Source organism: Crotalus tigris, unplaced genomic scaffold (assembly GCF_016545835.1).
Source record: "Crotalus tigris isolate CLP2741 ecotype Arizona unplaced genomic scaffold, ASM1654583v1 scf7180000024338.4412243, whole genome shotgun sequence".
In the NCBI taxonomy this organism is placed as follows: domain Eukaryota; kingdom Metazoa; phylum Chordata; class Lepidosauria; order Squamata; family Viperidae; genus Crotalus; species Crotalus tigris.
In genome coordinates this window covers 2,658,884-2,674,638 of record NW_024100508.1, presented here as the reverse complement: position 1 = coordinate 2,674,638, position 15,755 = coordinate 2,658,884, and the positions used below count along the sequence as shown (strand labels likewise).

General features: G+C 40.8%; 1 protein-coding gene across 1 annotated transcript in view; it reads left to right on the top strand.

Moving 5' to 3' along the window:
• The first annotated feature begins 14,806 nt into the window (after nucleotides 1–14,806).
• LOC120300082 (alpha-tectorin-like) overlaps nucleotides 14,807–15,755 on the top strand; it is a 34,585-nt gene continuing 33,636 nt past the window's right edge. Inside the window, exon 1 of the mRNA XM_039325631.1 lies at nucleotides 14,807–15,178. The gene's annotated coding sequence lies outside the window, so the exon portion shown is untranslated. The remainder of the gene's footprint in view (nucleotides 15,179–15,755) is intronic.

The following is a 15,755-nucleotide window of genomic DNA, read 5'->3' as shown; positions in this document are numbered from 1 at the left end:
CTTCATACGGGTGGGTCCAGAGTATCGGAATCAGCTCTGTGGCATGTGTGGCAACTTCAACGGTGATGCTTCTGATGATAAAGTTTTACCCTCTGGAGACAAAGCTCTGAATGATGCACAGTTTGGAAATGCTTGGATAACAAACACCAGCTCTGCACGGTAGGATGACCCCCTTTTCTCCCCCATCTGAAAAGCTAGAGCACCCTGGAATCAGAGGGCCCAGAAATTCTGATGGTCCCAACAGACTGTAGGATATCTTCTCATTTGAGAAGAACAGTGTTTCAGAAAGAAAGTAATTAAAACATTTTAATTAAATAGATCAGCTAGTCCTCTTCTGGACAGCTCAGTCTCCTGGGTGATGAGTAACCATGCCTAGTTGTAACTTTGTTCCTTGTGTATCTTTTTCAGCTGTAAGAACAACACCGAAGACCTTGTTCCTTGCCCAAATCAACACAAGTACAGACAATTCTGTGCAGTCTTAATTAACAGTTCAGGACCTTTCTCTGAATGTCACTGGCTCAATAACCCAGATTTGTATTATGAATCCTGTGTCTATGATTTATGCCAGTACGGATCGGCCAATCGCATGTTCTGTATGGCCATTGAAGCTTATGATGAAATGTGCACCATTTCCGGTGTGAAGGTGATGGACTGGCGGCAGGCAGTAGGATGCAGTAAGCAAAATAAGAAGGGTGTATAGGAGTTCCCATTAGGAAAATGTCTGTAGATGTATTTGTAAGTCAAGGCGCAACATCTGTACATAACATCTGCCCTTGGAAATGATCATTATCATGAATGAAGGCAAATTGTCATATTTGTGAATTTGATATACTGTATGATATCAAATTACTGTACAAATAATTATCATGTTTGTACCACCAAACCTAGTTTGTTTATTGTCAGGCACAAGCAACCTGAACTATTCATGAACAGTCTCAGTCAGAAACTTTATTGTTAAGCACTTATGTTGCAAGAATCTCACCAGACTGACTGTATTCCCCTGGGAATGGTCAGATAAGGCTTCAGGGATTCAGGGGGAAATCTTTTTCTAATCTCAGCCCCCTCTTAACACCACCTTCCAGTTTAGTTGGAGATTCTACCACACTTATATTACAAAAATATTCTGGGTGCATTGCTTCGCCTGATGGCTGATGAGTTCCCAAACCCAATTTGATCTTTTTCTTTTCAGGCATCGCCTGTCCAGCCAACAAGTACTATGACTTTTGTGGCCCAGCTTGTCCTGCCACGTGTGCCAATCTCCAGGCCCCTAACCTTTGCAAAAAACCTTGCATCTCAGGCTGCTTCTGCAGAGAAGGCTATGTTCTGAATGGCGGAGTCTGCATGCCTCTGAAACTCTGTGGCTGCACACTGAATGGCCGTTATTACCAGCTGGGAGAACAAGTGGTCCTGGGGGAAGCTTGTAGCCAAAGATGCACCTGCATGCAAGCTGCTCACCCAATGGAATGTCAAGAACATGCCTGCCAAGCTCAGGAAATGTGCAAAATTGTGGATGGTGTACGGAGTTGTTATCCAATGAGATTTGGCTTGATGCATCTATATGGCCCTTCAAACTATATCACTTTTGATGGTGTTTCCTTTAGTTTTCAAGGGGCCTGCAAATACACCCTTGTTTCGTACTGTGGTCCTCCAGGAAAACTTCCAGGCTTCAACATTCGAGTATTAAATATGCATAAGGATTCTATCTTGGTATCCTGGATAAAGCAGTTGGAACTTGAAATCTATGGGGAGAAAATAATTGTCGCAAAAGGGCAGTATGGCTTAATAAAGGTATTGTAAGTTCTAACTAGCTTCCATTGGAATGTCTGCAGGATCTAAAAAACTGCTTTCTTTATAATGAGTTTATATTAGCCCTTTAAAGTAGACCGGACTAGGAAAGAAAGTTGTGAAATCGAATATTACTTTTATTATAGGGTTATAGTAACAGAATCTTGAAAGTCTGAATGTGTTTGCCTTCTCTCTCCCTTTATCTTTAAGAAAACCAGGGAGGATCAAATTTAAGACATTTTCTCAAATTACATTTCTGCCTTGGACTCAAAGTTCTTTTATCTAACCATTGTCTTGGTGTCAGGTCTTCCTCCTGTTCCTCAAGGTTATTCTTATAGCTCATTATATACTCTGTACAATAAGCTTAAGTAGATGTGCATTCAACAACATTCTAACTTTGGTTCAACCATAAAATGGCTTAATTCATTGATCAAGTTAAACATATAATGTGAATCCTGTTAACAAGTTGATCAGTTATGTTGGGAATCTACTTTTTACAGTGGCAATGTAGAAAGAAAGATAAAATTAGAATTATATTTGCAGAAATATCTCTGAGGATAAAAGAATCTTTTTCCCACATCCCCACAACAGCCCTAAGAATCTGGGAAATAAGTTGGGTCAAGACAGTGTGACTGCTCCCCCTCCGGTCACACAATGAGCTCAGGGATGATTGGGAAGTTGATCATAGGTATCTCTGATCCCAAGACAGTACTGAACTTTCACTTTTGTTCAGGGAAGAGAGTCTGACTTGAACCCAAGAGTATAGTTACTAGTGTTGATGCTATTTCCTAGCCTAGCCTAGTTTAACATAGATGAAAATGTCTTGTGTTTCCTGGGCTTGATGTTGAATAACATCCACCTGTTGTTCAACATCCACCTAGATTTTTTAGAGAATAACATTCAACATTAGGCAATTGGGCTGGAAATAGAAAATCTTTTTGGTCTAAGACAGGGGTAGGCAACCTTGGCTCTTTTATGACTCGTGGACTTCAACTCCCAGAATTCCTGAGCCAGCCATGCTGAGAGGAAAGGGAGAGTTTCCAAGCTGAGCCATGCTGGCTCAGGAATTCTGGAAGTTGAAGTCCACGAGTCATAAAAGAGCCAAGGTTGCCTACCCCTTGTCTAGGATTACCTGAGAAGAAGGGTCCATTTGTCTGTCTAATTTTCTATCTAGTGATCCATCTAGCTAGCTAGTAGAAGATGGAGGGTGTATTGACTAGTTAAATAGATCGATGAATTTGACAAGGACATTGTTCACCATTTGTCATAGGTGAATGGTCTTCTGATGAATCTGCCCATCAACCTTGCAATGGGAAAACTCTATGCCTACTCTACCACCACCTTCCTCACTATTAAGACTGATATCAGACTCTCTGTTTCCTATGATTGGTCTTACCACGTGTCAGTTTCAGTTCCTGAAATTTACTCAGGGTTTCTCTGCGGCCTTGGTGGAGATTTCAACCAGAATCGCCACAATGACTTAAGGACTCCCAAGGGCTCCGTGCTTCAGGATCCAGAGACTTTTGGCAACAGCTGGAAAGATTCTGGCTCCCCATTCCACTGCACAGCTGTTGTGCCCTTACCAAATTGCAGTGAAACTGAATTGGCCCAGTACAGATCACTGGCTTACTGTGGACTTATTCGTGATATTAATGGGCCATTTCAAAACTGCCATGACCAAACAGAAGCTCAGTATTATGCAGAGAATTGTGTGAAGATCCTATGCACAACACAGGATAGCCGCAAAATTCTGTGTGAAGTACTATCTACCTATGCCCAGAGATGTCAAGCAAACCATGTCAGGATTCAGCCATGGAGAAAGATCACTGGGTGTGGTAAGTGATATTCAGTAGAAAGACTGGTTTTAAAAACAGAAATGAACATTTTTTGCAAGTTTGCAGATAAAATATGGCATCTGTTAGACATGGCATTCCACTGTGTGAGAATCTTGCTTCTCTTTCTGTTAAATAGTTTTTAATGAATGAATGAATGAATGACTATATATGTTTGTGTGTGAATCAGATCTTCACTCCTGTCAATCTGCACCAGAAACAGTTAATGAACACATTTTCCAGAGTTTTAATTAGTAATATTTATTGGAAGAGAAGTCAATGTTACAAAACAAGAATTCCAGTCAGTAGTGTACCTTGCTTTCAGATTAGACAAATTTGAAAAAAACACTGTTGTACACAAACATATATACGTGTGGTTTTTAAACCCTCACGATCAGCAGTTTAGTCCTCCGAGCTTTCGGATTTGTGCTGGAGTACGAAAACACACCAATCAACTAATATGAAGGCACCACATCAATACAGTGCATAGCTCAATGCACAGATTCTGGTAGAGAGAAGTTCCCTGAGGATTGGGCTGCAGCACCAGTCTGACAACTTGGAAGACTAAACTTCTAGTCTCAGTGACCGACCCAGATTTGATCTTACAAAAGTATTTTAGATTACTGTTCCTGCTCCTTTATCCCCATTATATTAATTCCAAAATCTCTCTTTGGTATCAAAACAAATGATTCAATCTTTTGCCTTTAGAGTTAACTTGCCCAGAGAACAGTCGTTATGTACTTTGTGGCTCTCCCTGCCCTGCCTCTTGCACCCAGCCTGCTGGACCTCCAAACTGCTTCCAGAACATGTGTGTAGAAGGATGCCAGTGTGAATCAGGGTTTGTGCTGAGTGGCACTGACTGCGTGCCGTGGGAGCAATGTGGCTGCAGCTACAATGGACAGTATTACTTGAAAGGGGAAACGTTCTTCCTGGAAGGAGAAAACTGTAAAAAAAAGTATCGCTGTGATGGCTCCATCTCTGCCATTGAAGCTGATGGTTCCTTCTGTGGTCCGGATCAATTCTGTGGCATTCAGAAGGGAGTATATGGTTGCCACACGTTGTCAGATGGCATCTGTCAAATTTCTGGATTTCTTCACTACATCACCTTTGATGGACAACCGTTCAGCTTCCAAGGGACCTCTATGTACGTCTTGGTGGAACTGTGCCCAATGTCTAAGTTTTTACCTTCTTTCAGAGTTGAAGTGAAGAATGAGAAGACACCTACCAGGCTTTTCCCTGAGATATCAATGGTGTTGGTTCTAGTGAATGACACCCAGATACATCTGCAGAGGGGGCACCACGGAAGGGTGTTGGTGAGGACAATTTTACCTATTTGTAATCCGAAAGTATGATGTGATTTTAAGTATGTTTTGCATTTATTGTTGTATTCCAAGTGAACAAATGTTTTAAAAAGAAGAGTGTTAAAAATATCCTCCTGTAACCTCTGAGACAACAACCCAAGGAACATAGGACAGTGATGGTGAACCTTTTAGAGACCAAGTGCCCAAACTGCAACCCCAAGCCCACTTATTTATCGCAAAGTGCCAGGGCTGCATCAGCATTGTGGTGCCCTCAGGGAGGGCGGAGAGGGCATGGGCCACTGGGTGGGTGTGGCTGCAGTGGTCATGGCAGAGTGGGTGAGAGTGGCTGGGGCCAGGGCAGCAGGGGCCAGTCCCTTGCCATTTCTGAGGCATCCCTGGGGGGCCAATGCCACTTGCTCGCTCACTTCCTGCCCTGTCGCTTCCAAACGCCACGTGCTCGCTACTCTGGCAAACTCTGTTGGGGCAACGGCATGCGTGCCCACAGAGAGGGCTCTGAGTGCCAACTCTGGCACGCATGCCATAGGTTCGCCACCACTGACATAGGATGTATCACCTTATAAGTCTGAGGTTCAAGCTTTAAGTTAGAGGAGGAATATCTGCTTAACCTCCAGCTTTGGAGAGTAATCATTCACAATATGGGAAACTCTGATATTGAGAAGGCCAGCAAAAAAGATCTATCATGAGGGCCACTAGGAGAGGCTGGGAATCCTACGCCTTCAGAGTCTCCAATACGCCGCCACATTTGGAACATATTTAGACTAGATCTTTAAAATATTAATGTTTAAAGGAGAGATGCCAAAAACTTCTCTAATTTTATCTCTGAATCTGTCTTTATCTATAAATGTTCCATATTCAATGTTAGGATCAGTACAACCACAACTATCTCCTCCTGCTCCTGCTCCTTCTCTCTCTCTCTCTCTCTCTCTCTCTCTCTCTCTCTCTCTCTCTCTCTCCCTCCCTCCCTCCCTCCTTCTCTCTCTCTCTCTCTCTCTCTCTCTCTCTCTCTCTCTCTCTCTCTCTCTCTCTCTCTCTCTCTCTCTCACACACACACACACACACACACACACAAACATGGGTTACCCTCTGCATTTCATGATGCACATTATTTCAGTATTTGAAGTAGGGAAACTATCTAACTCCCTTCTTTCTAAACTCCATTAGTGTCCCATAGAGTCAGTCTCCTAGCAATATCTGATCACTATTTTTCTTTCCCATCAAGCCGCCTATTGGTACTGCACCAGAAATTACAGGAAATTAAAATGGTGGCTATGTACAATCCAGTTCTGAGTCAGAAGAGAAAATGTTAAGTATCCAGAGTCGGCATCATCAGATATTGGCATTCCACTTGCCAAGGCTTAAGGTCTTTAGGGTCATATTACCTGCCAGCTAATAGTGATTAGGGTGTGGTCACCATGAAGCAAATGAAAGTGTCATCATTGGTAAATGGTAATTGAGAAAAGGATGAGTTCTAATAGCAATAGCACTTAGAAGACCCATATACTGCTTCATAGTGCTTTACAGCCCTCTCTAAGCAGTATACAGAGTCAACCTATGGCCCCCAATAATTTGGGTCCTCATTTTATTGACTTCAGAAAGATGGAAGGCTGAGTTAACCTTGAGCTGGTCAGAACTGAACTCCTGACAGTGGGCAGAGTTATCTTGCAATACTGCATTCTAATCACTGCGTCACCTGTTTTTTCCTCCCTTCATATAGATCAATGGTATAGCTCAGAACATTCCTGCCCATTTGAAAAGCCAGAGGATTGCCATTTATCAACATGGATTTTATGTTGTTTTAACAACTGACTTTGGTTTAACTGTGAGCTACGACCTGGCACACAGCCTCTTTCTAACCCTTTCCTCTAAATACCAAGGGCACGTATGTGGGAAGTGTGGGAATTTCAAGAGGGCCAATGACAGCGATTCTAGCATGCAAATCAGCGCCATAGCAAAACACTCCTTGGACCTTGCTAGCATCTGGAGTTCATCAGCGGTCACAGGTAGCTTCATGCCTCCTAGATTTGTTAAGGAACGTCTCATCCGGTCTAAATCCATGTGCTGGATCATCCAGAATGCTGATGGGCCATTTGCTTCTTGCCATTCTCTGGTCAATCCTGAACCCTATTTAACAAATTGCATTCTGGATGTTTATGCGTCAGCTGGGGATCAGAGGATCTTGTGCGTTTCCATTCAGACATATGTAGCAGCCTGTCAGAGAGCCAACATCACCCTCAAGCCCTGGAGAATTGGATCTTTTTGTGGTGAGTCAATTAGCACAGGCCAATATATTTTATGAAGGCTGGAACACTTCTAGGACATCACTTAATATTCTGTTTATGAATAGGTGTGTTTATGCAATACATTTACTTAAGGTTAAGGAAGAGCCAAGCAGATGCATTCCCACAAGTTTGATTACTGCAAATGTTGGCTAGATTATTAGTGTATTATGTGAAGTCAGCCAGTTTGGTTAGTGTATGGTTCAGGATAATGTGTGAACCCCAAAAATTGATTAATTCAGCAAAGGTTAAATGCATTGTGTGATACTTACTCAGATCTCTGAAAGATCTCCAAGGCACATTGCACAAAAGCAATAGGTTAATTTAATAACCTATTTAAGTACCTTGTTGTGAACACATAATATTTCTTAGTATAAATTTCCATGAATTGACTCTGATTTGTTTAATGTCATGTCAGATTGGTCTTCCTGCTTAATTGGGGAAGGGGATGTATGGAAATATGGCCTGTTCATGCAGAAAAGTTCCCACTCTATCTTGCTAGTTTTGCTTTGGGGTGCAACAAAAAAGGAAGAAGAATAGAAGCACATATAAGAGTGGGCAAATTGTAGTTATATGTTGATCAGATTAACATTGCATGGCCTCTGAACATATAGAGGAAGTGCCAACAGGGCTGTATCTAGATCAGGGCCAGAGCACACATAACAGAAGAGATGCGCAGGGTGTAAAAGCACCAATAGAAGAGAATACTTGTAGCTCAGGGTTAAACTGTAGAATCCTTGGTGCTCTCTGAGCTTGGCTGTTTTCTTGCAGACGTTTCATTACCCAGCTAGATAGTATCTTCAGTGCAGCAGGTTGCAAAAGTGACAACCTTCATAGGACCAGGACAAAACTAAACTGAACTTCATTTAAGTATACTTATAATTCAATAGTTATAGTCAATATGATTCCTCTTCCTGGAATGTATCAATATTTTAAAATAAAATATATTACAAACAATACAGTTAATCAGCAATTTTCCTAGGAGCTTTGGAAATCAAATCCATAGGTTAGGTGTGGGGTGCTGGCATTTTTGAAGGCTCTAATTTGAAGCCTCCTTTTATGATACCCCAGGGAAGAGAATGACTGGTTGATTGGATGAAGATCTAGAAAAGCTTCCTCCCTAACAGACTTGGACGGGGTAGGCAACCTTGGCTCTTTTATGACTCATGGACTTCAACTCCCAGAATTCCTGAGCTGACTGCCTCAGGAATTCTGGGAGTTGAAGTCCACGAGTCATAAAAGAGCCAAGGTTGCCTACCCCTGGACTTGGAAATACTGTAACATTTTGCTGTAGACTTGGTCATTTTTACATATTTAACATGAGTTATTTGGAATGTTTTCTAGAACAGAACATAATAAGATTTATGGGCAGTGGTGGGAATATGCTTTTCTTTTCTTTTTTTTCCGTTTGTGAAGGAAAAGCTAAATAAAGTCCACATTATTATTGTTTAAAATGAAACCCACAAAAATGCATCAAATAGCATCACCCCAGGTTTTGAAAGTTGCTTCTCATGGATAGGATTGCCAGCAAAATGACTGATTCCTTCCCCCCACCTCTTTTTTTAAAGATCCGGATTGCCCAGCCAACAGCCATTATGAGCTCTGCCATGTGGCTTGCCAGGGTTTTTGTGCCACATTTACACATCTCTGCAGCCCTCTGTGCTCTGAAGGATGTGTCTGTGATGCAGGATACCTGTGGAGTGGAAACAAATGTATTCGGCAGGAGGAGTGTGGCTGTGAACACAATGGCCGTTATTACAATGTAAGTCAGCTTCTCCCTTTGAACCAAAGGTCAGTGTGGTGAAATGGAGAAGGTTATAAGACCCAGATACTACAGGCAGTCCTCAACTTACAACCACGACTGAGCCCAGAATTTCTGTCGCTAAGCAAGACAGTTCTTAAGTAAGTTTAAGACCTTGCACCATTGTTAAGTGAATCACAGCAGTTGTTAAGTTAGTAGCATGGTTGTTAAGTGAACCTGGCTTCCCCATGGACTTTGTTGTCTGAAAGTCACAAAAGATGATCATATGACTGTGGGAAACTGCAACTGTCATAAATACATGCCAGTTGCCAAGTGTCCAAATTTTGATTATGTGACCATGGCTGTGTGATAAGCATTCATAAGTCATGCTTTTCAGTGCCATTGTAACTTTCAGTGGTCACTAAATGAATGGCTGTAAGTTGAGGACTACCTTCAGTCCACTTCAACAGTTGGACCTCACTCGTGATTTTGTGACATAGTGTGGTGTAGTGGGGAAGGTGGTGGGCTAAGAGTGAAAAGATCCGGGTTCTCATCCCCCCTCAGCCATAGAAGCTTGGTGGGTGATTTAGGCCAGTTCTCCCTCTTTCAGCCCAGCCTGCCCCACATGGGGTCTGTTGCTGAGATAAAATGAAGGGAGATCTTGAATGCATAACATTAAAATAGCAATAGCAACAGCACTTAGACTTATATACCGCTTCACAGTGCTCTAGAGCCCTCTCTAAGCAGTTTACAGAATCAGCATATTGCTCCCAACAATCTGGACCCATATTTTACTGACCTTAGAAGGATGGAAGGCTGAGTCAACCTTGAGCTGGTTAGGATCGAACTCTTGAGTTAGCCTGCAGTACTGCATTCTAACCACTGTGCCACCACGGCTCTTAAAATAGCTTAAGAGCAGGTCTTAAGGAGGAAAAAAAAGAGTACTTAAATCTCATAGGATCTGAAATGCTTCCCAAGAAACAATTCCCAAGTCTTTCATAGATCTTCTTCAAAGAAGGAAACATGAGCCACCACGTAAGCTGCACAATGATAAAAAGAGGAATAGCCCCAAACAGGAGCAGCAGCAGGGGCAGTACCCCAAGGTCAAACATATCAAAAAGAACACTAGAAATAAATCTAGTAAAATAGATAAACAAAACCTATTTTGCAGAGGTAGGAAACTGATCTGAATAAGATGGGCAGACTGTGGCACAGTGTTCAAGTGTTGTCTTGATTAATTAACTACTGCTTTACTTATCAGGTTGGAGACCTTCTCTGGCTTTCTGGTTGCACAAAAAGGTGCAGCTGTGAGAATTCATCTACCTTTCACTGCATCCCAGCCAGCTGCAATCCTGGCCAGCAATGTGCAATTCAGGATGGAAAGCTGGGTTGCAAGAATCAGCTGACCACTTGCACTGTTTCTGGAGACCCTCACTACTTCACATTTGATGGGGCCATAGCCCATTTCCAGGGCAGTTGTGCTTATGAGATCTCAAAGACACGCAACTCCTCCTTGGATTTCTCCTTCCGGGTTGTGGCTACCAATAAAAATTTCCGGAATCCCCAAGTATCTTTTATTTACCGAGTGGACATTTGGCTTAGCTTCAAGCAGTTCAGTTCTCATATTGTTTTGGAACAAGGAAAAGATGTGAAGGTGAGGACAACTTCTAGATACGTGCCAAAAAAAAAAAAAGAGGAGGAAGGGAAAAAACTGTATAATAAATCAACATAATCAATGACCATTTGGAAAATATGGAATGATGATGTTGATAATGATAGCAAAAGTTTTAAGAAATAATATTTAGTTTGGAAAAAAGAGAGATAAGATCTGGCTGGTTGTGCATACATATGAGCAAAGATATGTTACTTCTTGAGATAACAGAATACTAGATTTTAACTAAATCTTACCAGATAAGGTTGACAATGAAATTATCCAATGGGTTGATCTTTGTTGAAAATCTTCAAGAAGAAGCTGAAGTCCTATTTGTTGGGATGTTGTACTTTTCCATATATTAGTAGGGAATGGCACATATACATCCCTCCAATTCTTAGTTGCTATGATTCTGCATCAGTCAAGAATTTCAATGCTTAGGACAGAAAAACCCAAGTAAATTATTTAACCAACTAGTGACTTTGTCCACTATGATGTTAGAATAGGTAGTTTTCCCAAGAACAAGACATTCTTAACTATGGTAGGGATTGAATCTGAGCTTTTGAAAGCATGTTCTCATAATACAGAGATATAAGAAACATGAAATTCGGTTCTATATATATCCAGTTTTAACTCTTATTTGGCCTCTAATGATTAAGCCTAATTAATCTATTATTATTCTTATAGCTCATGTTTTCTTCAAGAGAGCTTAAAGAAAATTCAGGGGGTTTCTTTCCCAGGTCACCAGAAGAATTAAATGTGTCCCACTACTTCAAACTCTCCCTTGAGTCTAATCTCACCCAGTGCCTTCAAATTAATATGAATCGGTTTGCAAATGATCATAGCTATTACAGTATAGAATAGGAACCTATGTTCCCCCGTTTTTCTCAAAAACATCCTGATTAGGATTATGAAATACAAACAAGGATAATTAAAACAATGGCTACAATATTTTGGGATCTCACCCTTCATGTGAGATCATATGGGCTTCATATTGTGCTAAAGCCCTCAGCTCTTCTTCTTCTCCCCATACAAATGATTACATGCCTAATTGGATTTCCACTCTATTTTTAGGTTGATGGGAGACAAATTGCTTTGCCAGCAAAACTAGAGCATTTAGCCAACATCACAAAGAGAAGCCAGATGTTAATTGTAAGAACCCATCCCAGTTTGGAGGTCCAGTACAATGGCCGCCATGCTTTGTTTGTCCGTGTGGGTCCTAAATATTGGGGGAAGCTGAGTGGGATGTGCGGGAATTTCAATGGCTATCGTGATGATGACAAAGCCTTGCCTGATGGGAAAAAAGGCAAAAATGATGCTGAATTTGGAAATGCTTGGATGTCTGACATCAGCCCCTCAAGGTAAGTTTGATTTATAATGGATTTCTTTATCTTTTATGTTTATTTTTAGAAATAATTTAATGATTTCTTTTTACAAATATAATAAGAGACATACAAACTTAACTCAGAAAGGGAAAGAAAGAATAGAAAGGGAAAGAAAATAGAAAGAAAAGAAATAATGTTTTTAAAATATATTTAAAGAAATGACTTCTGATCTTCATCACAACTAATACAAACAAACTTAGTAATTCTTCATCCCCTTAAGGTTGTATGCAAGTATCTCTTTTTCCCAGAACTCACCCCTTATTCATACTCAAATCTATAAATCATTAACATTTCAGTTCTAGTATTAATGAACGAAGGGTTTCCAAAATGTCATAGAAACCTGTCTTCTTTTAACCTTGGTCACATAAACCAACTTTATACTTCTTCTTTTGGCTTCTAGCAATCTTGATCTTTAATTCATTCAGATGTTATTATAGAATTGGATTTGTCTTCAGTTTCTCTTTTTCCCCATCTCAAAAACTTCTTCAAGACTTTAGCAAATCTCTTTTGTATATCCAATAAAAAGTCATTATCTAAATCATTCTCTTTGCTTATCATTTGTATTTCCACTTTAATTGTCATGTGTCATATATTTCCATATATTTTTATTTTATTTTTTATTTTCCATATTTCTTTTTTATGTATGATTTTTATTTTAATATAAAGTAAAAAAAAAGAAAGCAAAAAGTGCAAGAAAAAACAGTTGAAAAAGAAAAAAGAAAAATATGTAAAGGAGTTTTCAATGTTCTTCATAGCACTGATAATTTATATTTATACTTTAATGTCTCTCTCTCAAAGGGACATTATCTTTGTATTATCTTCTTTCTATAATCTATCCTGTCTAAACATCAGAACCATAAATCACAAGGTTTTTTTTCATTTTTATGTAAAAAGTCTATAAGAATCTCCAGTAAATGTAGATAGTGCCTTTTGTCTACTCAAAAAAATAATAATTTATCCATCCATCATTTATCCATCTCAACTTTCTATATTTCAACATTTACTGTATGTTCTAATTTTTCTGCATCAGATGAACTTTGTTTCAGCTCTTTATTCTGTAGATCTTCCAAAGTGTTTTTGTTTACCTCTGTCATTTTTTTCTTTAACATCTCCTGGACATCTTTTGGCTTCTAGTTTGAGTCCCCATTCTTCAAATTTCTCCTGCAATATCCTTTATGTACATGTAAACATATGTCCTTATGTTCCCCAGTGTCCTGGCTGGGGAATTCTGGGAGTTGAAGTCCACGCATCTACAGGTTGCTAAATTTGAAAAAGTACTGATTTAAGCAAAGATGAATTTTTTAAAAAGTTATTTTATATGAAAGAGCAGATAACTACTGATGCCATACGATTAAGGCTCAATATAATGTCTGCATATAACATAATGAGGTTTTCTTGCCTTTCAGATGCACTAATGATACAGGTGCTCTTGCACCATGCATAAATCACCTAGACCTGGAACAAAAGTGTGAGATTTTCACAAATCGATCTGGACCTTTCTCAGAGTGCCACTGGCATGAGGATCCTGCTCCATATTACAACTCCTGCATTTTTGATCTTTGCCAGTACGGACAAGACAATGACATGTTGTGTGCGGCTATAGAAACCTATGAGGAGATATGCCAGACTCTCGGAGTGCAGGTGCCCAGCTGGAGGGAAGAGCTGGGATGTGGTGAGCAAGGAACCTCTTTCCTTTTGGTCCCTCAAAACGTCCTAGTGTGAAAATGTGGGGTTTTTTTCCCCCCAGTTTTGAAGTATGGAAAGTTTCAGAGATTTCCTGGACTGTCTTGTGCAGTGGTCTTCAACTTCGGCAACTTTAAGATTTATGGACTTCAACTCCCAGGCTGGCTGCAGAATTCTGGGAGTTGACGTCCATAACTGTTAAAGTTGCCAAGTTTGAAGACCTCTGGCCTTGTGTTTCCTTTGGAGGTTTCTAGGAATTATAGGTAGTCCTCAACTTATAACCATTCACTTAGTGACTGTTCAAAATTACAGCAGCACTGAAAAAAAGTCACTTATGAGCATTTCTTTCACACTTACAACCGTTGCAGCATCCCCATGGTCATGTGATCACAATCTGGACCCTTGGCAACTAGCCCATATTTAAGACAGTTGGAATGTCTCAGGGTCACGTAATCACTTTTTGCGACCTTCTGATGAATAAAGCCAGTGGGGAAGCCAGATTCACTGTACTGCTGTGTCGTTAACAACTGCAGTGATTCACTTAACAGCTGTGGCAAGAAGGGCCATAAAATGAGGCAAAATTCACTTAACAACTGTCGCATTTAGCAACAGAAATTTTGCGCTCAATTGTGGTCGTAAGTCAAAGTCTACCTGTAAAGTACGAACCGTCTTATTAATATCAATTTTCGGCTGGCTTCCTATTAAGCAAAGTCCCAGTTAGGGATATATTTATTTACAAGTATCCAGAATGAGCAGAGATGGAGGGACAGAGTTTTACATCCCCAATTCATGGTTTGGTTTTCTACACCAAAGACTTACAAAACCCTATTTTTAACCTTCCTGCTTCCCAAACATGGATGATGTTTGTGTCTCATTTTAACCTTTTGTTTTCTTTTCTCCTTAGCTATTACCTGTCCACCCAATGCTTACTATGATTTCTGTGGCACAGCCTGCCCACTCACTTGTGCCAACCACACAGCTCTCATCAAATGCCCTGAGCCGTGCATAGCAGGATGCACCTGTCAGGAAGGGCACGTCCTGAACGAAGACGCATGCATTCCCCTGGGACAGTGCGGCTGTCAGCACAACGGCCGCAACTATCAGCTGGGAGAAGAGGTGGTCCTGCCAGACACTTGCATCAAAAAGTGTACCTGCAAACAACCTGGCCACCCTCTTGAGTGCCAAGTGCTTACCTGTGGGCCTCTGGAGATATGCAAAGCTGTGGATGGTATTTGGGACTGTTATCCTGTGTCGTACAGGACTATGTGGGTATTTGGCTACTTTCATGTTATCACTTTTAGTGGGGCAGCCTTTAGCTACCAAGGAGCATGCACGTATGTCCTCACCCAGTATTGTGGCCCTCCCGGCAAGCTACCTGCTTTCACTATCCACATAGTAAATGGGCACAGATACTCCACTGCAGCATCTTCGACTAGGCAAGTTCTGCTGGATGTATATGGGGAGCGCATCGCTGCAAAAGAAGGACAGGAAGGCAAAGTGCAGGTAAGAAGGGCATTCTGCAAACTCTAAAGAAAGGGCCTTCCCAGTAGCAACAGCGATAGAAAAGCACTTAGACTTATTGTCAGAATCCAATCATATTTCATCTTTAATTATCAAATATAGAAACTCCCAATTCTGCCTTCTTTGGATTCTGCCATAAGAGGGAGAGAAGGGGGAGAACAAAGGGGCTTTATGGCCCTCACTTCCTTCAGTAGACTTCAAAGAGCTGAATGCTGAATGTGTGTTTATTGTAACCTATTGTAACCTCAAAGCGTTAGCAACAGAGAACATTAGCATTAACAAAGAAGAGTATTTGCCTTTCATGTAGTTATCTGAAGTCTCCATCCAGACGGAAGAAAGAAGAAACGGGGTGGAATTGTGATACTTGAAACTATCACTGGAAGGGGGGTTGATTGGGTGGGACTACTGGGGAACCCCTTAAAACCTTGAATGGGAGAGCTTGGACCCCAAGTCCTGTCTAGCATGCCTGCAACCATTTTCTCTTAATAAAGGATTCCTGTTGGAAGAATTATTCCAAGAGTTCTGTCTTCTTAAGATGCAAAGTGGGGTGGGTCCTTAC